Source organism: Somniosus microcephalus, chromosome 23, assembly GCF_052327205.1.
Source record: "Somniosus microcephalus isolate GS21.2 chromosome 23, FLI_Smic_1.0, whole genome shotgun sequence".
NCBI classification, from domain to species: Eukaryota; Metazoa; Chordata; class Chondrichthyes; order Squaliformes; family Somniosidae; genus Somniosus; species Somniosus microcephalus.
Window position 1 is genome coordinate 55,951,750 of NC_141009.1, and position 22,094 is coordinate 55,973,843.

A 22,094-nucleotide genomic window follows, 5' to 3' on the forward strand; every position below is an offset into this window, starting at 1 on the left:
CTCCCAGTCTCTCTCTCACACTCCCAATCTCTCTCTCTCTCACACTCCCAGTCTCTCTCTCTCACACACTCCCACTCTCCCTCACACACTCCAAGTCTCTCTCTCTCCCAGTCTCTCTCTCTCACTCCGTCTCTCTCTCTCTCTCTCTCTCTCACTCCCAGTCTCTCTCTCACTCTCCCAGTCTCTCTCTCTCTCTCTCACTCCATCTCTCTCTCTCTCTCTCACTCCCAGTCTCTCTCTCTCTCACACTCCCAGTCTCTCTCTCTCTCTCACTCCCAGTCTCTCTCTCTCTCTCACACTCCCAGTCTCTCTCTCTCACTCCCAGTCTCTCTCACACACTCCCAGTCTCTCTCTCTCTCTCTCACACACTCCCAGTCTCTCTCTCTCTCGCACACACTCCCAGTCTCTCTCTCTCTCTCTCTCTCTCACACTCCCAGTCTCTCTCTCTCTCACACTCCCAGTCTCTCTCTCTCTCTCTCACTCCCAGTCTCTCTCTCTCTCACTCCCAGTCTCTCTCACACACTCCCAGTCTCTCTCTCTCTCTCTCACTCTCACTCCCAGTCTCTCTCTCTCTCTCACACTCCCAGTCTCTCTCTCTCTCACTCCCAGTCTCTCTCTCTCTCTCACACTCCCAGTCTCTCTCTCTCACTCCCAGTCTCTCTCTCTCTCACTCCCAGTCTCTCTCTCTCACACACTGCCAGTCTCTCTCTCACACTCCCAGTCTCTCTCTCACTCCCAGTCTCTCTCTCTCTCACACTCCCAGTCTTTCTCTCTCTCTCACACTCCCAGTCACTCTCTCTCACACACCCCCAGTCTCTCTCTCACACTCCCAATCTCTCTCTCACACACTCCCAATCTCTCTCTCTCGCACTCCCAATCTCTCTCTCTCACACTCACAGTCTCTCTCTCTCACACTCCCAGTCTCTCTCTCTCACACTCCCAGTCTCTCTCTCTCACACTCCCAATCTCTCTCTCTCTCACACTCCCAGTCTCTCTCTCTCACACTCCCAGTCTCTCTCTCACTCCCAGTCTCTCTCTCTCACACTCCCAATCTCTCTCTCTCTCACTCCCAGTCTCTCTCTCTCACACACTCCCAATCTCTCTCTCTCACACTCCCAATCTCTCTCTCTCACACTCCCAGTCTCTCTCTCTCACACTCCCAATCTCTCTCTCTCTCTCACACTCCCAGTCTCTCTCTCTCACACTCCCAGTCTCTCTCTCACTCCCAATCTCTTCCTCTCACACACTCCCAGTCGCTCTCTCTCTCACACTCCCAGTCTCTCTCTCTCTCTCTCACTCCCAGTCTCTCTCACTTCCAATCTCCCTCTCTCACCCACTCCCAATCTCTCTCTCACACTCCCAGTCTCTCTCTCTCACACTCCCAATCTCTCTCTCACACTCCCAGTCTCTCTCTCTCACACTCCCAATCTCTCTCTCTCTCTCACTCCCAGTCTCACTCTCTCTCTCTCCGTCTCTCTCTCTCTCTCTCTCACTCCCAGTCTCTCTCTCTCTCTCACACTGCCAGTCTCTCTCTCTCACTCCCAGTCTCTCTCTCTCTCATTCCCAGTCCCTCTCACACACTCCCAGTCTCTCTCTCTCACACACACACAGTCTCTCTCTCTCACACTCCCAGTCTCTCTCTCTCTCTCTCACTCCCAGTCTCTCTCTCTCTCACTCCCAGTCTCTCTCTCTCTCACACACTCCCAGTCTCTCTCTCTCATACTCCCAGTCTCTCTCTCACTCCCAGTCTCTCTCTCTCTCACACTCCCAGTCTCCCTCTCTCTCTCACACTCCCAGTCACTCTCTCTCTCACACACCCCCAGTCTCTCTCTCTCACACTCCCAATCTCTCTCTCACACACTCCCAATCTCTCTCTCACACTCCCAATCTCTCTCTCTCACACTCACAGTCTCTCTCTCTCACACTCCCAGTCCCTCTCTCTCACACTCCCAGTCTCTCTCTCTCACACTCCCAATCTCTCTCTCTCTCACACTCCCAGTCTCTCTCTCTCTCACACTCCCAGTCTCTCTCTCACTCCCAGTCTCTCTCTCTCTCACACTCCCAATCTTTCTCTCTCTCACTCCCAATCTCTCTATCTCACACTCCCAATCTCTCTCTCTCACACTCCCAGTCTCTCTCTCTCTCTCACACTGCCAGTCTCTCTCTCTCACTCCCAGTCTCTCTCTCTCTCATTCCCAGTCCCTCTCACACACTCCCAGTCTCTCTCTCACACACACACAGTCTCTCTCTCTCACACTCCCAATCTCTCTCTCTCTCACACTCCCAGTCTCTCTCTCTCACACTCCCAGTCTCTCTCTCACTCCCAGTCTCTCTCTCTCACACTCCCAATCTCTCTCTCTCTCACTCCCAGTCTCTCTCTCTCACACACTCCCAATCTCTCTCTCTCACACTCCCAATCTCTCTCTCTCACACTCCCAGTCTCTCTCTCTCACACTCCCAATCTCTCTCTCTCTCACACTCCCAGTCTCTCTCTCTCACACTCCCAGTCTCTCTCTCACTCCCAATCTCTTCCTCTCACACACTCCCAGTCTCTCTCTCTCTCACACTCCCAGTCTCTCTCTCTCTCTCTCACTCCCAGTCTCTCTCACTCCCAATCTCCCTCTCTCACCCACTCCCAATCTCTCTCTCACACTCCCAGTCTCTCTCTCTCACACTCCCAATCTCTCTCTCACACTCCCAGTCTCTCTCTCTCACACTCCCAATCTCTCTCTCTCTCTCACTCCCAGTCTCACTCTCTCTCTCTCCGTCTCTCTCTCTCTCTCTCTCACTCCCAGTCTCTCTCTCTCTCTCACACTGCCAGTCTCTCTCTCTCACTCCCAGTCTCTCTCTCTCTCATTCCCAATCTCTCTCTCTCTCACTCCCAGTCTCTCTCTCTCACACACTCCCAATCTCTCTCTCTCACACTCCCAATCTCTCTCTCTCACACTCCCAGTCTCTCTCTCTCACACTCCCAATCTCTCTCTCTCTCACACTCCCAGTCTCTCTCTCTCACACTCCCAGTCTCTCTCTCACTCCCAATCTCTTCCTCTCACACACTCCCAGTCTCTCTCTCTCTCACACTCCCAGTCTCTCTCTCTCTCTCTCACTCCCAGTCTCTCTCACTCCCAATCTCCCTCTCTCACCCACTCCCAATCTCTCTCTCACACTCCCAGTCTCTCTCTCTCACACTCCCAATCTCTCTCTCACACTCCCAGTCTCTCTCTCTCACACTCCCAATCTCTCTCTCTCTCTCACTCCCAGTCTCACTCTCTCTCTCTCCGTCTCTCTCTCTCTCTCTCTCACTCCCAGTCTCTCTCTCTCTCTCACACTGCCAGTCTCTCTCTATCACTCCCAGTCTCTCTCTCTCTCATTCCCAGTCCCTCTCACACACTCCCAGTCTCTCTCTCTCACACACACACAGTCTCTCTCTCTCACACTCCCAGTCTCTCTCTCTCTCTCTCACTCCCAGTCTCTCTCTCTCTCACTCCCAGTCTCTCTCTCTCTCACACACTCCCAGTCTCTCTCTCTCATACTCCCAGTCTCTCTCTCACTCCCAGTCTCTCTCTCTCTCACACTCCCAGTCTCCCTCTCTCTCTCACACTCCCAGTCACTCTCTCTCTCACACACCCCCAGTCTCTCTCTCTCACACTCCCAATCTCTCTCTCACACACTCCCAATCTCTCTCTCACACTCCCAATCTCTCTCTCTCACACTCACAGTCTCTCTCTCTCACACTCCCAGTCCCTCTCTCTCACACTCCCAGTCTCTCTCTCTCACACTCCCAATCTCTCTCTCTCTCACACTCCCAGTCTCTCTCTCTCTCACACTCCCAGTCTCTCTCTCACTCCCAGTCTCTCTCTCTCTCACACTCCCAATCTTTCTCTCTCTCACTCCCAATCTCTCTATCTCACACTCCCAATCTCTCTCTCTCACACTCCCAGTCTCTCTCTCTCACACACTCCCAATCTCTCTCTCTCACACTCCCAGTCTCTCTCTCTCACACTCCCAATCTCTCTCTCTCTCTCACTCCCAGTCTCTCTCTCTCACACTCCCACTCTCTCTCACACACTCCAAGTCTCTCTCTCACTCTCCCAGTCTCTCTCTCTCTCTCTCCATCTCTCTCTCTCTCACTCCCAGTCTCTCTCTCTCTTTCACACTCCCAGTCTCTCTCTCTCACTCCCAGTTTCTCTCTCTCTCACTCCCAGTCTCTCTCACACACTCCCAGTCTCCCTCTCTCACACACACCCAGTCTCTCTCTCTCTCACTCCCAGTCTCTCTCTCACACTCCCAATCTCTCTCTCTCTCACACTCCCAGTCTCTCTCTCTCACACACTCCCACTCTCCCTCACACACTCCAAGTCTCTCTCTCTCCCAGTCTCTCTCTCTCTCACTCCGTCTCTCTCTCTCTCTCTCTCTCTCACTCCCAGTCTCTCTCTCACTCTCCCAGTCTCTCTCTCTCTCTCTCACTCCATCTCTCTCTCTCTCTCTCTCTCACTCCCAGTCTCTCTCTCTCTCACACTCCCAGTCTCTCTCTCTCTCTCACTCCCAGTCTCTCTCTCTCTCTCACACTCCCAGTCTCTCTCTCTCACTCCCAGTCTCTCTCACACACTCCCAGTCTCTCTCTCTCTCTCTCACACACTCCCAGTCTCTCTCTCTCTCGCACACACTCCCAGTCTCTCTCTCTCTCTCTCTCTCACACTCCCAGTCTCTCTCTCTCTCACACTCCCAGTCTCTCTCTCTCTCTCTCACTCCCAGTCTCTCTCTCTCTCACTCCCAGTCTCTCTCACACACTCCCAGTCTCTCTCTCTCTCTCTCACTCTCACTCCCAGTCTCTCTCTCTCTCTCACACTCCCAGTCTCTCTCTCTCTCACTCCCAGTCTCTCTCTCTCTCTCACACTCCCAGTCTCTCTCTCTCACTCCCAGTCTCTCTCTCTCTCACTCCCAGTCTCTCTCTCTCTCACTCCCAGTCTCTCTCACACACTCCCAGTCTCTCTCTCTCACACACCCAGTCTCTCTCTCTCTCACTCCCAGCCTCTCTCTCACACTACCTATCTCTCTCTCTCTCACACTCCCAGTCTCTCTCTCTCTCTCACTCCCAGTCTCTCTCTCTCACACACTCCCACTCTCTCTCACACACTCTATGTCTATCTCTCTCACTCTCCCAGTCTCTCTCTCTCACTCCCAGTCTCTCTCACACACTCCCAGTCTCTCTCTCTCTCTCTCACACACTCCCAGTCTCTCTCTCTCTCTCACACACTCCCAGTCTCTCTCTCTCTCTCTCTCTCACACTCCCAGTCTCTCTCTCTCTCACACTCCCAGTCTCTCTCTCTCTCTCCTCTCTCTCACTCCCGTCTCTCTCTCTCTCACTCCCAGTCTCTCTCACACACTCCCAGTCTCTCTCTCTCTCTCTCACTCTCACTCCCAGTCTCTCTCTCTCTCTCACACTCCCAGTCTCTCTCTCTCACTCCCAGTCTCTCTCTCTCTCTCACACTCCCAGTCTCTCTCTCTCACTCCCAGTCTCTCTCTCTCTCACTCCCAGTCTCTCTCTCTCTCACTCCCAGTCTCTCTCACACACTCCCAGTCTCTCTCTCTCACACACACCCAGTCTCTCTCTCTCTCACTCCCAGCCTCTCTCTCACACTACCAATCTCTCTCTCTCTCACACTCCCAGTCTCTCTCTCTCTCTCACTCCCAGTCTCTCTCTCTCACACACTCCCACTCTCTCTCACACACTCTATGTCTATCTCTCTCACTCTCCCAGTCTCTCTCTCTCTCACTCCGTCTCTCTCTCTCTCTCTCTCTCACTCCCAGTCTCTCTCTCACTCTCCCAGTCTCTCTCTCTCTCTCTCACTCCGTCTCTCTCTCTCTCTCTCTCTCTCTCACTCCCAGTCTCTCTCTCTCTCACACTCCCAGTCTCTCTCTCTCTCTCTCACTCCCAGTCTCTCTCTCTCTCACACTCCCAGTCTCTCTCTCTGTCACTCCCAGTCTCTCTCTCTCTCACTCCCAGTCTCTCTCACACACTCCCAGTCTCTCTCTCTCTCTCTCACTCCCAGTCTCTCTCTCACACTCCCAAACTCTCTCTCTCTCACACTCCCAGTCTCTCTCTCTCTCTCTCACTCCCAGTCTCTCTCTCTCTCACACTCCCACTCTCTCTCACACACCCCAAGTCTCTCTCTCTCACTCTCCCAGTCTCTCTCTCTCTCACTCCATCTCTCTCTCTCTCTCTCTCACTCCCAGTCTCTCTCTCGCTCTCCCAGTCTCTCTCTCTCTCTCTCACTCCATCTCTCTCTCTCTTTCTCGCTCTCTCCCAGTCTCTCTCTCTCTCACACTCCCAGTCTCTCTCTCTCTCACTCCCAGTCTCTCTCTCTCTCTCACACTCCCAGTCTCTCTCTCTCTCACTCCCAGTCTCTCTCACACACTCCCAGTCTCTCTCTCTCTCTCTCACTCCCAGTCTCTCTCTCTCTCACACTCCCAGTCTCTCTCTCTCTCTCTCACATTCCCAGTCTCTCTCTCTCTCTCACTCACAGTCTCTCTCTCTCACACTCAAATCTCTCTCACACTCCCAGTCTCTCTCTCTCTCTCACACTCCCAATCACTCTCTCTCACACACTCTGTCTCTCTCTCTCTCACTTCCAGTCTCTCTCTCTCTCTCACACACACACCCAGTCTCTCTCTTCCCCCCAATCTCTCTCTCTTCTCCCCCCAATCTCTCTCTCTTTCTCTTCTCCCCCCAGTCTCTCTCTCTCTCTCTCACCCCGTCTCTCTCCTTCCCTATCTCTCTCTCTCTCTCCTTCCCTATCTCTCTCTCTCTCCTTCCCCATCTCTCTCTCCTTCCCCCTCTCTCTCTCTCCTTCCCCCTCTCTCTCTCCTTCCCCCTCTCTCTCTCTCTCCTTCCCCCTCTCTCTCTCTCTCCTTCCCCCTCTCTCTCTCTCTCCTTCCCTCTCTCTCTCTCTCTCACTCCCAGTCTCTCTCTCACTCTCCCAGTCTCTCTCTCTCTCTCTCACTCCGTCTCTCTCTCTCTCTCTCTCTCTCACTCCCAGTCTCTCTCTCTCTCACACTCCCAGTCTCTCTCTCTCTCTCTCACTCCCAGTCTCTCTCTCTCTCACACTCCCAGTCTCTCTCTCTGTCACTCCCAGTCTCTCTCTCTCTCTCACTCTCAGTCTCTCTCACACACTCCCAGTCTCTCTCTCTCTCTCTCACTCCCAGTCTCTCTCTCACACTCCCAAACTCTCTCTCTCTCACACTCCCAGTCTCTCTCTCTCTCACTCCCAGTCTCTCTCTCTCTCGCACTCCCACTCTCTCTCACACACTCCAAGTCTCTCTCTCTCACTCTCCCAGTCTCTCTCTCTCTCACTCCATCTCTCTCTCTCTCTCTCTCACTCCCAGTCTCTCTCTCTCTCTCCCAGTCTCTCTCTCTCTCTCTCACTCCATCTCTCTCTCTCTTTCTCTCTCTCTCCCAGTCTCTCTCTCTCTCACACTCCCAGTCTCTCTCTCTCTCACTCCCAGTCTCTCTCTCTCTCTCACACTCCCAGTCTCTCTCTCTCTCACTCCCAGTCTCTCTCACACACTCCCAGTCTCTCTCTCTCTCTCTCACTCCCAGTCTCTCTCTCTCTCTCTCACTCCCAGTCTCTCTCTCTCTCTCTCACATTCCCAGTCTCTCTCTCTCTCTCACTCACAGTCTCTCTCACTCACACTCAAATCTCTCTCACACTCCCAGTCTCTCTCTCTCTCTCACACTCCCAATCACTCTCTCTCACACACTCTGTCTCTCTCTCTCTCACTTCCAGTCTCTCTCTCTCTCTCACACACACACCCAGTCTCTCTCTTCCCCCCAATCTCTCTCTCTTCTCCCCCCAATCTCTCTCTCTTTCTCTTCTCCCCCCAGTCTCTCTCTCTCTCTCTCACCCCGTCTCTCTCTCTCCTTCCCTATCTCTCTCTCTCTCTCCTTCCCTATCCATCTCTCTCTCCTTCCCCGTCTCTCTCTCCTTCCCCCTCTCTCTCTCTCCTTCCCCCCTCTCTCTCTCTCTCCTTCCCCCTCTCTCTCTCTCTCCTTCCCCCTCTCTCTCTCTCTCCTTCCCCCTCTCTCTCTCTCTCCTTCCCTCTCTCTCTCTCTCTCTCCTTCTCTCTCTCTCCTTTCCTCTCTCTCTCTCTGCTTCCCTCTCTCTCTTCCCCCCCAGTCGCTCCCTCTCTCTCTTCCAACAACAACATGACCTCAAAAAAGCCTCGGCGCTCGCTCTCTCTCTTTCCTCCCCCCCGCTCGCTCTCTCTCTTTCCCCCCCGCTCGCTCTCTCTCTTTCCCACCCGCTCGCTCTCTCTCTTTCCCCCCCGCTCGCTCTCTCTCTTTCCCCCCCGCTCGCTCTCTCTCTTTCCCCCCTGCTCTCTCTCTCTCTCTTCCCCCCGCCCCCGCTCTCTCTCTTCCCCCCCCCCACTCGCTCGCTCTCTCTCTTCCAACAACAACATGCCCTCGAAAAAGCCTCGGCAACGCCGGGCTCCCCCAGCTAGTCTATATATATAAAAGAGTTCTTCTGTCTGTCTTTCTGTCTGTCTTTCTGTCTGTCTGTCTGTCTGTCCGTTCTCTATACGTTCGAAAGTTATAGAGCGTACCTACACGCGCGTCACATCAAAAGAAAGCTTATGATTACGGACCGGTCATAGACGTATTCACGTTTCGGCCGGGCAAAAATTGCGCCTGCGGTATCCAAAAAACGTTCAAAATTCCACTCATTAGCATCTCATTATCCGCTCATTAGCGATAGAGTAACGTCGAGGTCGAACAATCGTACGCCGGGTTCCTGGCGCGTGCGGGCGGGCCCTCCTACAGTCGAGTGACGGGACGATTATCCTACGCTTTGGTGACCTGACGGTCGACTAATCGGTGCTTGTGTGGGCGGGCCTTATCATTCTGAACCGAGGTGGGTGGCCGCCATCTTGATTCTTCATGATTTTTTTTCCACACTTTGTGTGTTAGGGAATTTATTTGAATTATGTGTTAGGGAATTAAATAACAATTTATTTGAGTTTTAAATTGTATTTAGCAACAGTAGGAAATGAAGTGATCCCCTGCCCTTCGCCCGGAGGCTCGCCTACTTTGACGGCCATTTCGAGCGGCTGTGCCGGCGCCGGGCGTGGCCTAGCAGCCCGGGAAGCTGGGCCTTGAGTTGTGGGCTGTGCCGGGAGCCGCCGTGCACAAAACTTCCCCGCAGCGTCAACAGCCCCGCCCCAGAGCCGAACCCATAGCCACCAGGTCACCGGCTGCGGCGGGCCGCGCGGGAGCTGCCGCGCACAAAACCTCCCCGCGGCGTCTACAGCCCCGCCCCAGAGCCGGACCCATAGCCACCAGGTCACCGGCCGCGGCGGGCCGTGCGGAAGCTGCCGCGCACAAAACCTCCCCGCGGCGTCAACAGCACCGCCCCAGAGCCCGACCCAAAGCCATCAGGTTACCGGCCGCGGCGGGCCGTGCCGGGAGCTGCCGCGCACAAAACCTCCCCGCGGCGTCAACAGCCCCGCCCGAGAGCCCGACCCAAAGCCATCAGGTGAGCGGCCGTGGTGCCCAGTCTCTCTCTCACACTCCCAATCTCTCTCTCTCACACTGCCAATCTCTGTCTCTCACACTCCCAATCTCTCTCTCTCTCACACTCCCAATCTCTCTCTCTCTCACACTCCCAATCTCTCTCTCTCTCTCTCACACTCCTAATCTCTCTCTCTCTCACACACTCCCAATCTCTCTCTCTCTCACACTCCCAATCTCTCTCTCACACTCCGAATCTCTCTCTCTCTCACACTCCCAATCTCTCTCTCTCTCTCACTCCCAATCTCTCTCTCTCTCTCTCACACTCCCAATCTCTCTCTCTCACACTCCCAGTCTCTCTCTCTCTCACACTCCCAATCTCTCTCTCTCTCTCACACACTCCCAATCTCTCTCTCTCACACTCCAGTCTCTCTCTCTCTCTCACTCCCAATCTCTCTCTCTCTCTCACACTCCCAATCTCTCTCTCTCACACTCCCAGTCTCTCTCTCTCTCACACTCCAGTCTCTCTCTCTCACACACTCCCAATCTCTCTCTCTCTCACACTCCCAATCTCTCTCTCTCTCACACTCCCAATCTCTCTCTCTCTCACACTCCCAATCTCTCTCTCTCTCACACTCCCAATCTCTCTCTCTCTCACACTCCCAATCTCTCTCTCTCTCACACTCCTAATCTCTCTCTCTCACACTCCCAATCTCTCCCTCTCTCTCACACTCCCAATCTCTCCCTCTCTCACACTCCCAATCTCTCTCTCTCTCACACTCCCAATCTCTCCCTCTCTCATACTCCCAGTCTCTCTCTCTCTCTCACACTCCCAATCTCTCTCTCTCTCACACTCCCAATCTCTCTCTCTCTCTCTTTCCTTCCCTCTCTCTCTCTCTCCTTCCCTCTCTCTCTGTCTCTCTCTCCTTCCCTCTCTCTCTCTCTCTCTCTCTTTCCCTCTCTCTCTCTCTTCCCTCTGCCTCCCCTCTCTCCCTCCCCTCTCTCCCCCTCTCCTCCCTCCCCCACCTTCTCCCCCCTCCCTTCCCTACCCCTCCTCCTTCCCTCCCCCTCCCCTCTCCCCCTCCTGCTCCCCCCTTCCTCCCTCCCCCTCCCCCTCCCCCTTCCTCTCCCCCCTTCCTCTCCCCCTCCCCCTTCCTTCCTCCCCCCTCCCCTTCCCTTCCTCCCCCTTCCCTTCCTCCCCCTTCCCCTTCCTCCCCCTTCCCCCCAGTCGCTCTCTCTCTTCCCCCAGTCTCTCGCTCTCTCTCTCTTCCCCCCAGTCTCTCGCTCTCTCTCTTCCCCCAGTCTCTCGCTCTCTCTCTTCCCCCCAGTCTCTCGCTCTCTCTCTCCCCCCAGTCTCTCGCTCTCTCTCTTCCCCCCTGTCTCTCGCTCTCTCTCTTCCCCCCAGTCTCTCGCTCTCTTCCCCCCTGTCGCTCTCTCTCTTCCCCCCAGTCGCGCTCACTCCCCGTCTCTCGCTCTCTCTCTTCCCTCCCAGTCGCTCTCTCTCTTCCCCCCAGTCGCTCTCTCTCTTCCCCCCAGTCGCTCACTCTCTCTTCCCCCCAGTCGCTCTCTCTCTTCCCCCCAGTCACTCTCTCTCTCTTCCCCCCAGTTGGGGGAGGGGGGAAGGGGGGGAAGTGGGCAGGGGGGAAGGGGGGGGAAAAGGGGGGGAGAAGGGGGGTGGAGGGGGAGGAGAGAGTGGGGGGTGGAGGGGGGAGAGGGGAGGAAGAGAGGGCCCCCCCTCCCCCCTCTACCCCCTCCTCCCTCCTCCACCTTCTCCCCCCTCCCTTCCCTACCCTCCTTCCCTCCCCCTCCCCTCTCCCCCTCCTGCTTCCCCCCTTCCCTCCCTCCCCCTCCCCCCTTCCTCTGCCCCCTCCCCCCTTCCTCTCCCCCTCCCCTTCCTTCCTCCCCCCTTCCCCTTCCTCCCTTCCCCTTCCTCCCCCTTCCCCAGTCGCTCTCTCTCTTCCCCCCAGTCTCTCGCTCTCTCTCTTCCCCCAGTCTCTCGCTCTCTCTCTTTCCCCCAGTCTCTCGCTCTCTCTCTTCCCCCCCAGTCTCTCACTCTCTTCCCCCAGTCTCTCGCTCTCTTCCCCCCTTCGCTCTCTCTCTTCCCCCCAGTCGCGCTCACTCCCCCCGACTCTCGCTCTCTCTCTTCCCCCCTAATCGCTCTCTCTCTTCCCCCAGTCGCTCTCTCTCTTCCCCCAGTCGCTCTCTCTCTTCCCCCCAGTCGCTCTCTCTCTTCCCCCCAGCCGCTCTCTCTCTTCCCCCCCAGCCGCTCTCCTCTCTTCCCCCCAACTCGCTCTCTCTCTTCCCCCCAACTCGCTCTCTCTCTTCCCCCCAACTCGCTCTCTCTCTCTTCCAACAACAACATGCCCTCAAAAAAGCCTTGGCACCGCCGGGCACCCCGAGCTAGTATCATATACATTAAATACTACAAATTTGTTATATTACAAATAGATTTTAGACGTTAATCAGAATAAGAGATGCTGCTTTCTCTGCATTGTGTTTCCAGGGCAATACTTTGCAACAGTTGTTGAAGAAAAGCTGTGTCGAAGTGTTTGTAGATGTTTCGCACATATTGTGGTTCAAGAAATTAATTCTGCAGTTTCAAGTATTCGCTGCGGTGAAACGATAAGGTGAGTGGTTGTAAGCAAGCCTGGACTTGGGTAGATTTCTAATGGGATTTTGTGGAAAATGAGCTTAAACAATTTAGCGTCAAAGTGTGGGTGGGTGGGAGTGGTTGGAAGACAACAGTCTCATTACCCATCTGATACCATGATGACAACAGAAACTACATGCGTGTCCTGGGACAATATTTATGTCTCAACCAACATCAATAAAACAGATTATCTTGTCATTTATTCATTGCTGTTTGTGGGAGCTTGCTCAGCGTAAATTGGTTGCCACATTACAACAGTGACAGCACCTCAAAGGTACTTAATTGGCTGTAAAGCGCTTTGGGATGCCCTGAGGTTGTGAATGGCAGTATAGAAATGCAAGTCTTTCTTTCTTTAACTAAAATGCTTTAGCGTCAAATGACATCCGGTGACGCAGTTATTCTCTTTGGAATTTCTGCCACATACCCCGGGGGTTGTTTAGGTGAAAGGGTGAAAACCGGCACTGTGTTAATAAGACAGGCCTGTTTGAAAGTCTGCTTTTAGCACGCAATTTGGGGGCGAATTGATCATTACCATGATTTAAACTTGCCTGGAGGCGCTAAACCAGACACCTGCAGGTTTAGCACTCAAACACTGATTAGACGCAATTTTTGAGCAGCAGTGTATGTGGGCTCCTCGCACCCACTTCCACCGTGGGTGTGGAGTGCGCTGACTGACACACAGCGGCAGGTTTCACGATGGCTCAGGGTCCGAGGGAGAGGGCGCACAGGTTCTCGGACACGGCACTGGGGGGTCCTGGTGGAGGAGGTCCAGAGGAAGAGGGATGTCCTGTACCCGCAGCGGGGAAGGACGCCACCTTGCCCTCCTGTCCCTCTCTCCGGCAGCAGCTGGTGCGGCTCTGCCTGGCCTCATGTCCTCCTCCCATTCCTCATCCAGACCAAGGGGGACCCCTGGCAAGATGCCCACGATCAAACACTCCCTTTCTCCTGGTGACTCCTATAAGGTGTCCAATAAGGTGGAGTAGCACAGCACTCACACTCTTCAATTGAAGTCCTCAGAGAATTTTTGGAAGAAATGTTGATAGAGTCTTGAAGTCTTGACAAAGTGTCCCAGAAAGTCTCCCAATTTATTTCAAAAGTCCTCTTCAAACCTGAAGCAGCATATGAACTGTAAAAGGCAATATACCTTTAAGTAGCGCAACGACTTGTTTACTCCCAGTCAGCTGGTCGCTGTTAGGAGAGGACGTTCGGTCAAGCGCTCTCCACCCAAATTCCATGCAGCCTCATTAATGAGCGCTAGCAGGCAATTTAATTGCCAATCAGCCCCTTAACGATCCTTCGGGCAGTTGTTCCTAGTGCAAGCTTCAACTCCTTTGCCAAGATGGCGCCTTGCACTAAACGCGGGCTAAACTGGCGTTGCAGCTTAAGTAGACAAGTTGTTAGCGCCAAAATTATCTGGGGAAAATCGCCCCCCCCCGCCAGTGTTTATTATAATGGGCCAGAAATTCGGGTCTCCATGGGCGAGTACGCGTTGGGTACTCACGCGTAGGCCCAACGAAAGTGCCAGTTTCGTGCATGCACTGCGCATGCGCGGGAAAACGGAACTTCCATTCCCTTCAAGGAAGGGGTTCACAGGTCGAACGCGTGCGCCGGAGAGGCAGCGCGTACGCCTGGAACTTCCGTTTTTTTCAGGAGCGTAAGTCTCCAGCAGCTACACTTTTAAAAAGCAGTCGCAAGGCCTGCTTTTAACAAGGTAAGTGGTGAATTAAGTAAAATTAAAGCATTTTTTCCACAGGTTTATTATTTTTAAATACTTTAAAGAAAGGTAAGTTTATTTTTAGCCCTGTTAAAAACTGTAATTAATTTTTTCAAAAATCTAAATTATTGTTTAAAATAGTTATTTTATGTAATTTATAGTTATTTTAAAAATGTGATTTAAAAAAAAAAAATTTGAAGTTTTAGTTATGTTTTGGGGCTGAACTCTATTCATAGATTTGACAGGTCTTCCTATCAAATTTATGAATAGAGATTTCCTGCTACGATTGGCTCTCCATGGCCCACGTGATCCCAGGGGACGCTTCCAACTAACTGCGCCCCTGGGATACGCAAGCACTGCGCGCCGGCAGTTGGAGGAGGCCCAGGATCGGAATCCCACGCGGGCCCACAGCACAACGGCCGGCGCACTAGGTAAGTGCAGGTCGGAGGCTTGCACCTGCGGGAAGCCTCCGACCTGAATTTCTGGCCGAATATATACCACAGGGTTATTATTAATGTAAACATGCGCTGTGGAACATTTATTATCCAGCTACAATTATCCACCATTCCAATTATCAGTCGGAATTTTCCAGTACCCCTTGAGGGTCTCTCGTCACTCTTAAAGGTGTTAGCCATGGCTGAGTCCATACAGAGTGAAACCAGGGAGCACAGCATCCATACAGTGAAACCAGATAACACAGGGTCTGTGCAGAGTGAAACTGTTTCTGTCTGGGGTGAGTTATAAATCATCTGAAGTACTTTGTTGTAGAATTTGCAAACATTTTTCAACAAATTCCATGTACATGCTTTTGAAAAGCATTCCTGTTGAACATTCCTTGTCGTGTTTCCAAGGTGTGTCCAACTAGGATGGGCTGTCAGATCACTCCAGAAACTTCATGGGGTTTGTTCAGCTGAAGCCAGTTGCCCAGAGTTGTGCCGGGAATGCCAGTGTATTTCACGTGGTGCCACACTTCTGACGGAGAAGGCGGCCACACTTCGTTCAAGGCTGCGTTGATGCTCATGAAGGGCCAACATCTAGGCTGGTCATTGTGTTTCAAAACTGCAGTATATTTAGAACATCGCATTAATAATACCTCTTTGGTGTCAGCCATGGCTCAAGTGTGTAGCACTGTCGCCTCTGAGTCAGTAGAATGTGAGTTTGCATCCCACTCCACAGGCTGGAGCACATAATCTAGGCTGGCACATTAAAACAGGAATAGGCCATTCAGCCCCTTGAGCCAGTTCCGTCATTCAGTGAGATCATGGCTGATCTGTATCTTAACTCCATCCACCTGCCTATACACGTTTATACCCTTGTCTAGCAAAAATCTATCAACCCCAGAATTAAAATGATTAATTGAGCTAGCGTCTGCTGCTTTTTGTGGGAGAGGGTTCCACACTTCTACCACCCTTTGTATGAAGAAGTGTTTGCTAACTTCTCTCCTGAATGGCCTGGCTCTGATTTTAAGGCTATGTCACCTTGACCTAGACTCCCCCACCAGCGGAAAAAGCTTCTCTCTATCTACGCTATCAATTCCTTTCAAAATCGTAAAGACTTCAATCAAATCACCCCTTAACCTTCGAGTATTCCAGGGAATGCAAGCCTAATTTATGTAATCTCTCCTAATAATTTAACCCTCAGAGCCTTGGTAATATTCTGGTGAATCTGTGCTGCATTCCTTTCAAGGCCAATATATCCTTTCTAAGCTGTTGTATAGCTGTAGTAAAATTTCCTTCCCTTTATATTCTAGCCCTCCAGTTTCATTCCGTTAGTCTTTTTGATAATTTTTTTGTACCTGTTCACTACATTTTAGTGATCTCTGTACATGAACCCTTAAATCTCTTTAGACTTCCACTGTTCCTAGCTTTTCACCCTGTAAATAATATTCGGATATATACTTTGTGGGACACCACGAGTCACTTCCTTTCAATTCGAGTACATGCCCATTATCCCTACTCTCTGTCTTCTACCACTTAACCAATCTCCTAACCAGGTCAATAATTTGCCTCCAATTCCACAAACTTTAATTTTAGCTAACAGTCTCTTATGTGGAACCTTATCGAATACCTTCTGGAATTCCATATAAACTACATCCATAAACAATCGAAAATGCTGGAAAAACTCAGCAGGCCAGGCAACATCCGTGGAGAGAGAAATAGAGTCAACGTTTCAGGTCGAAACCCTTTGTCAGTTTCGAAGGGTTTCGACCTGAAACGTTGACTCTATTTTCTCACCACGGATGTTGCCTGGCCTGCTGAGTTTTTCCAGCATTTTCTGTTGTTAGGTCTATATTTTCCTGGTTTAATTCTCTCTTTTCTTAAATAAGCAATTTTCCAATCTAAAGGGGTAATTCGAGAATCAAGTGAGCTTTGTAATATTATGGCTAAAGCATCTGTAACTTCCTCATCTATTTGTCAGACTTTAGTGACATTATTTTTTTGAATACTGTTTTCCTGCTTGTTAATTTTAGTCAGTTCCAGTCCTTGATTCATTATTAGATTCTCAGGAATGTCAGGTATACTATCCTCTTCCTCTACTGTGAAGACTGACACAAAGGCCGGAATTTTCCTTACCTTGGCGGGTCTGGTTCGGCCGGTGTCTGTGGCAGGTCGCGACCCTGCTGCTGGCTCCAGCCCGCTGTAGAAAATTAACTTACCTTAATGGGGCCTATTAAAGTCCACCCAGCGCATTACCCAGCCCAATGAGATGGAGCGGGTCTGGTGACGTCATTCATGATGCGTTTGCAGGCGGGATCCTTAAAGGGACCATGGACACATTAAATTTTAAGTTTAATCTAACATAGTGGGTGTTGAATCTTTACTCTACAATAATATAATAAAAGTTATATATGAGTGACAAAGAAATATTTAAATAATATTATTAAGTAATACGACGCCATCTACAAATATGATCAAGAACATAATTTAAAAAATACATTAATTGTGAAGTTATTGATGCTTTAGTCACAAATCTATAGACTTTTGTATCAGTAACTGGTACAAATAAAAGATGTGTGTGTATAGGTAATACATAAAATTAAGCAGATTTTAAATATAATTGTAAAGGGCTGGATTTACAATCTTATGCAAGTTCAGCGGAAGAGCTGTGGAATCCCTGACAAACAGCATAAGCGGTGCTTACAATGGGCTGGATTTTGTCATTGGGGGCGGGCTGGGGGCGTGTCAGGTGGTCGTCGTGTCAGGATCCCGACTCCGATGTAAAGTGGGAAAAAAGTGCGATTTTGCCCTAATTGGGCACTTGATTTCCAATGTGTGGGAATGCCTGGCCCAATGAGCCTTTTCATACAGAAACTCACCTCCGATTATGTCATTAATGCTGCTGGATTTAAGGCCTGCAAGCAGCCTTGCTTCTTTTTCAGCCTTTCAACTTTATGACCATTGTTCTGAGTGATTCCTTCTGCAAGTATGTCCAGCACTAGACCAAAATGTGCACCTAGATTTGATGAGGCCTCCCTCCAAGCTCTGGTGGAGGGAGCAAGAGCAAACAAGGAGGTGCTCTTTCCTTCCTCAGGCAGGAAAAAGCCTCCACAACAGACTAAAGCTGTGAGGCTGCAAGTGGCACAGGAGGTCAATGCTATTTCTATGTGCAGCAGAACCTGGCTGCCATGGCGAAAGAGGTTTCATGACCTTCTCCGCACAGGAAAAGTGAGTATTACATTCCCATCACCCTCAATCTGATTCCCATTGCCTCTCATCACCAGCACTCTGCTTTGTCAAGCTCCTCCTGCACATCCCACTTCACCCTTACATCCCTGCACCCTTACCCATTCCCTCTCTATGTTCACATTCACTGAACTATTCGACAATGCAGCCCTCACACTCCCTATCACTGTGATGCAATGCCATCAACTTACAACACACAGGGAGGGCCCTTGGTCTTGACACCTCACTCCATCTTTGTCTCCTTCTAAGCATCTATGCTATGGATTCTCTACACTCACCCCTTCATTCTCACTCAAACTCCACTTGTCTCCCTCATTGTAGGAAAAGAGAGCCCACAATAAGAGGGAAAGGGCGAGGACAGGAGGAGGGCCACCCTCAATAGCCCAGCTCACCAATGCAGAGGAGGCGGCCCTGGAGATCGTGGGAGTGGAGGACGATGCGCAAGTGGGGGACGGACAGACGGGCGCGTCACAGCAAGCTGGTGACAGAATAGTTTTGCATCTCGCTCTATTTGACATTGCATGAGTGACTGATAATGATTCTGATGCTCTAACAGATTGACTTATGATCATCTGCACAATTCAATGTGCATGCAACCTTTATCTCACATCTCTAACTCTTTCCTTTACTCCCCCACAGAACCATCGAGAGCCCCCGTCCCCACTGTCCAGGAGGAACAGCCTGAGCCTAAAGACTCCTCAGAGGAAGCTGCAACCTCTGAGGGTGCAGCACCAGCAGAATTCAGCGCACCCAGCACCAGCACATACACTAACACCTCGGTGGGACCTTCGCGAGATAGAGTAGTGTTGTCACCTGGTGTATCACAGATCACAAGTGAGCATTAGCAGATGGTAGAGACAGGGACAGCAGTGGAGAATCCTCATCAGAGGGTGCAGAACTCTCCCAGCTTGGCTCAGTTGCATGTCAAACCTGTGCCTCCGGGTCCATCCAGATGGAGAGCGGTGCTGGAACTCCAGGGACAGGTGCAGGAGTCTCTGGCAGGTTTTGTCTCCAGGGTCGCTGCGATGGTCAGCCATTGAGCATAGAAACCAGACCTTCATGGAAGTCCTCTGGAATAGGAGCAGAAACAGATCCTCATGGCCCCCCTGAATTGCAGCAAGGTGCTGTCAATCTATTTGCTAGCTCTGAATTGGGGCTGACCCATGAGAGGGATGTTGGTGGCAGAGAACAAGGAAGTGGGGGCTCCTCTCCAAGTGCTCACACGACCATGCAAAGCCCTCGGTCAGAGCCCCATCAGAGTCCTCACCCAACTGAGGTGGTCATTTCAGCCCCTGCACAGCCGCAGGAGCAGCAGACTGTTGGCAAGCCCTCACAGGCTCGCAACCCCAGAGGACACCCGCCAAAGGTGTCGAGACAGGAGCAGCAAGAAAGTGAGCAAGGGGCCTCCACATCTGCTGAAGCCACAGAGGAAGCACCATGTAGGAGCACGAGTAAGAGGAAGATAAAGCACAAGTAGTCACAAGGGTAGTCACTTGGGTGTTCTGTTGTGTTTATTTTTGAAAAGCCATCCGTGAATTGTGACGATAAACACATTTCATGGCAAACTGTTGAAGTTGTGGCCTGTGTCATTTCACAAATGGGATTTTCACATTGAGGCCTTAGGGCGACTTGCAATTGTCAGTATAGTGGTCAGAGTGATAGGAATCCGCAGGTTCTTGTCCATTGTCGATGCTCTGGTAAGAAGGTGCGAGGCAAATGTGTTTGATTGTGCAGGCTTAGCAAATCTGGCCAAGATGAGTGTGTCCCTTGCATCCTGGGTAGCAATGTGCTCGCATGCTGGTGCCGCTGGTTGATGCGCCTCCGCAAGCTGTTCATTGTCGGTGTCCGCCCCCTCCTCCTCCTCCTCATCCAAGGAGGCTATGCGATCAGCCACATGTACCTCAGACAGCTGCAAGCCACAACGCTGTGCCATGTTGTGAAGTGCACAGCAGACCACGATGATTCTGGAGACCCTGGCTGCTGAATACTGCAGGGCTCCACCTGATCTATCCAGGCATCTGAATCGCATCTTCAGCAAGCCGATAGTTTGCTCGATTATAGATCTGGTGGAAATGTGGCTGATGTTGTAGCGCTCCTCAGCTTTGTTGGATGGGCTCTTCAACGGCATCATTAGCCATGTCTTCAGGGGATAGCCCTTGTCTCCAAGTAGCCGTCCGAAAAGTTGGTCTGGCGGACTGAAGAACGGAGGCACACTAGACTGGCGCAGGATAAAGGAGTCATGGCAACTGCCAGGGTACTTGGTGCAAACATGCAAAATTTCCTTCTTGTGGTCACACACCAGCTGTACGTTGAGGGAGTGGAAGCCCTTGCGGTTGACAAAAGTACCTGGATTGTGATGGGGTGCCTTAAGGGCCACGTGTGTGCAGTCAATGACGCCCTGCACCCTTGGAAAGCCTGCCAGATTGTCAAACCCAACCGCACACGCGGTTACACTTGCTTGATCCTTGGAGAAGTTGATGTGATTGTGCGCGATGGCAAAGAGGGCATCAGTTACCTGCATGATGCAAGTGTGTGCGGCTGCCTGGGAGACGCTGCTGATGTCTGCTGCTGATCCCTGGAATGAGCCTGAAGCAAAAAAGTTGAGTGCGGTGGTGACTTTAATGGTAAGGGGTATCCACCGGATCCTCTGGGCTCCAGGTCTTTCTGCAGCATTGCGCAGATGTCACCCACTACCTCTCGTTAAAGTCTGAGCCTCTTTTGGCACTGCTGCTCAGTCATGTTGAGGTAGCTGATCCTCTGTCTGTAGACCCTGTTTGGGGGGTATCTCCTGCGGCAACGTGCTTCCATGCGCTGGCCCCTTCTGGCCTGTGCAGCTTCAGGTGAGTGAGCAGCAGCTTGGAGCTCCTGTTGTTGCTCCTGCAGTTGGTGCTGCTGATGTTCAGGGTTCTGCTGCTGCCGCGGCTGGTCTTCTTCCGAATCTGATGTCCAGGAGGAAAGGAAATAAATGGTTCCCATGCTTCTGGTATATACCTCAGTTGAGGAAGCGCTCAGTCAATGTGGGGAGAGAGGTTTCCCAGGAGGTCACACTGGAGATGGGTGTCAGGCTCCAAACTTCCACAACAATGAGTAGGCCTGCTAAAAGTTCCCCCAGACCTGAGACAACAAGGTTCTGCCACCTGCAAATGATCATTGGTGAAAACTCCTTTTTAATGGTGGAGCTGCAGCTGTTAGTAAGCCATCCACTTGTGAGGCCGCCAGGATTAACTGGCGTGTTCCAGAGGAGATGTGCAGGATGGGGGAAATGTCTTAAATTTAGAAAGGCCTCTCAAAATGGGATTATAGAGGCAATTAACTGGTAGTTAAGGGCCTTAAGGGCCTATCCCACCTCTTGGAGGCAGGATGGAAATGGGGTCTGAAACTCCGATTCTAGGAAAATTGCTCGGAGGCGGGATGGAGGTGGGATCGGAGCCGCCCTCCATTTTTTCCGATTTTTACAACTCACACGCCTCCAATCCTGCCTCCTCGGGCCTGGCAAAATCGATCCCAATGTGTTTCTGGGATTTCTGCAGCTCTTCTGTTGAAGTTAACAATGGACAAGTGAGAGAACCTCCGCAGAAATTTTCCTTAAAAACTCAGACTGAAAAATTAAATTACTTATATTCAGGGCCTGAAAGCAAATTGAACCAGTGGAATGAGTGATGAGAATGAAATTGTTATGGTTGATGACTTGATTTAATGTGTAACTGAATAATCACAGTGTACTGTGAGGAAAACCTGACCAGAAACAACACAAAAATGTATTTAACTGGCATATGTCATTTTTTATAGTACAGATTAATTCACTGCAATTACTGTTGAGTTGGAAGGCAACAGCCGAGAATGGCCAGTGAAAGATATATTTCCCTCACCATCCAGGGTAGCACTTACATCCCTTCAGGAATTTCTGAATTAACATTTACCAGTAGCTTTTCAAGTAGAACAGAATCTCCATCAATCTGTTAGCTGATGTAATCATCATGTTTTTATTTTGGTTTGTTTTCCATGCTGTCAGGTAATCAGCTGGAGCAATGGCCACGGAACTCCCGCCTCAGGTTGACAGACGTGGTTCCCGAGCTGCGTGAATCCCGTGGCCATGCAGGGAAATTTAAAAAGTAAAAGTGAAAAAGGGCTCTTAAGTGCCTGTAAAGTACCTGATAATCATCTCAATTGGGTCCCCAGCCGCTGCCGGTCGGGCCTGCTCCGCGATGACAGGCACACCGGGGGAAAGATATGTGGGAGCGAGAGGACAGCGGGTTACTGACCCGCTGTCAAAAATAACAACTTTCCCACCCATCCCGCCACCGATCACGCCCGCTATCACCCTGGAAAATTCAGCCCAAAGTCATTGTTCAACAAGTCTGCCATTTCCATATTTTGATTTGCAAAATTACCCCCATCTGTTTTTAAAGGGTCCATATTACCCTTGACTACCCTTTTTCTTCTAATATAATTGTAAAAACATTAAGGGCTAGAAATTCGTTATAGCCAAGGAATGGGCGGTGTCAGTAAATAAGTTGGCGAATTAGCGCCAGGTGCAAA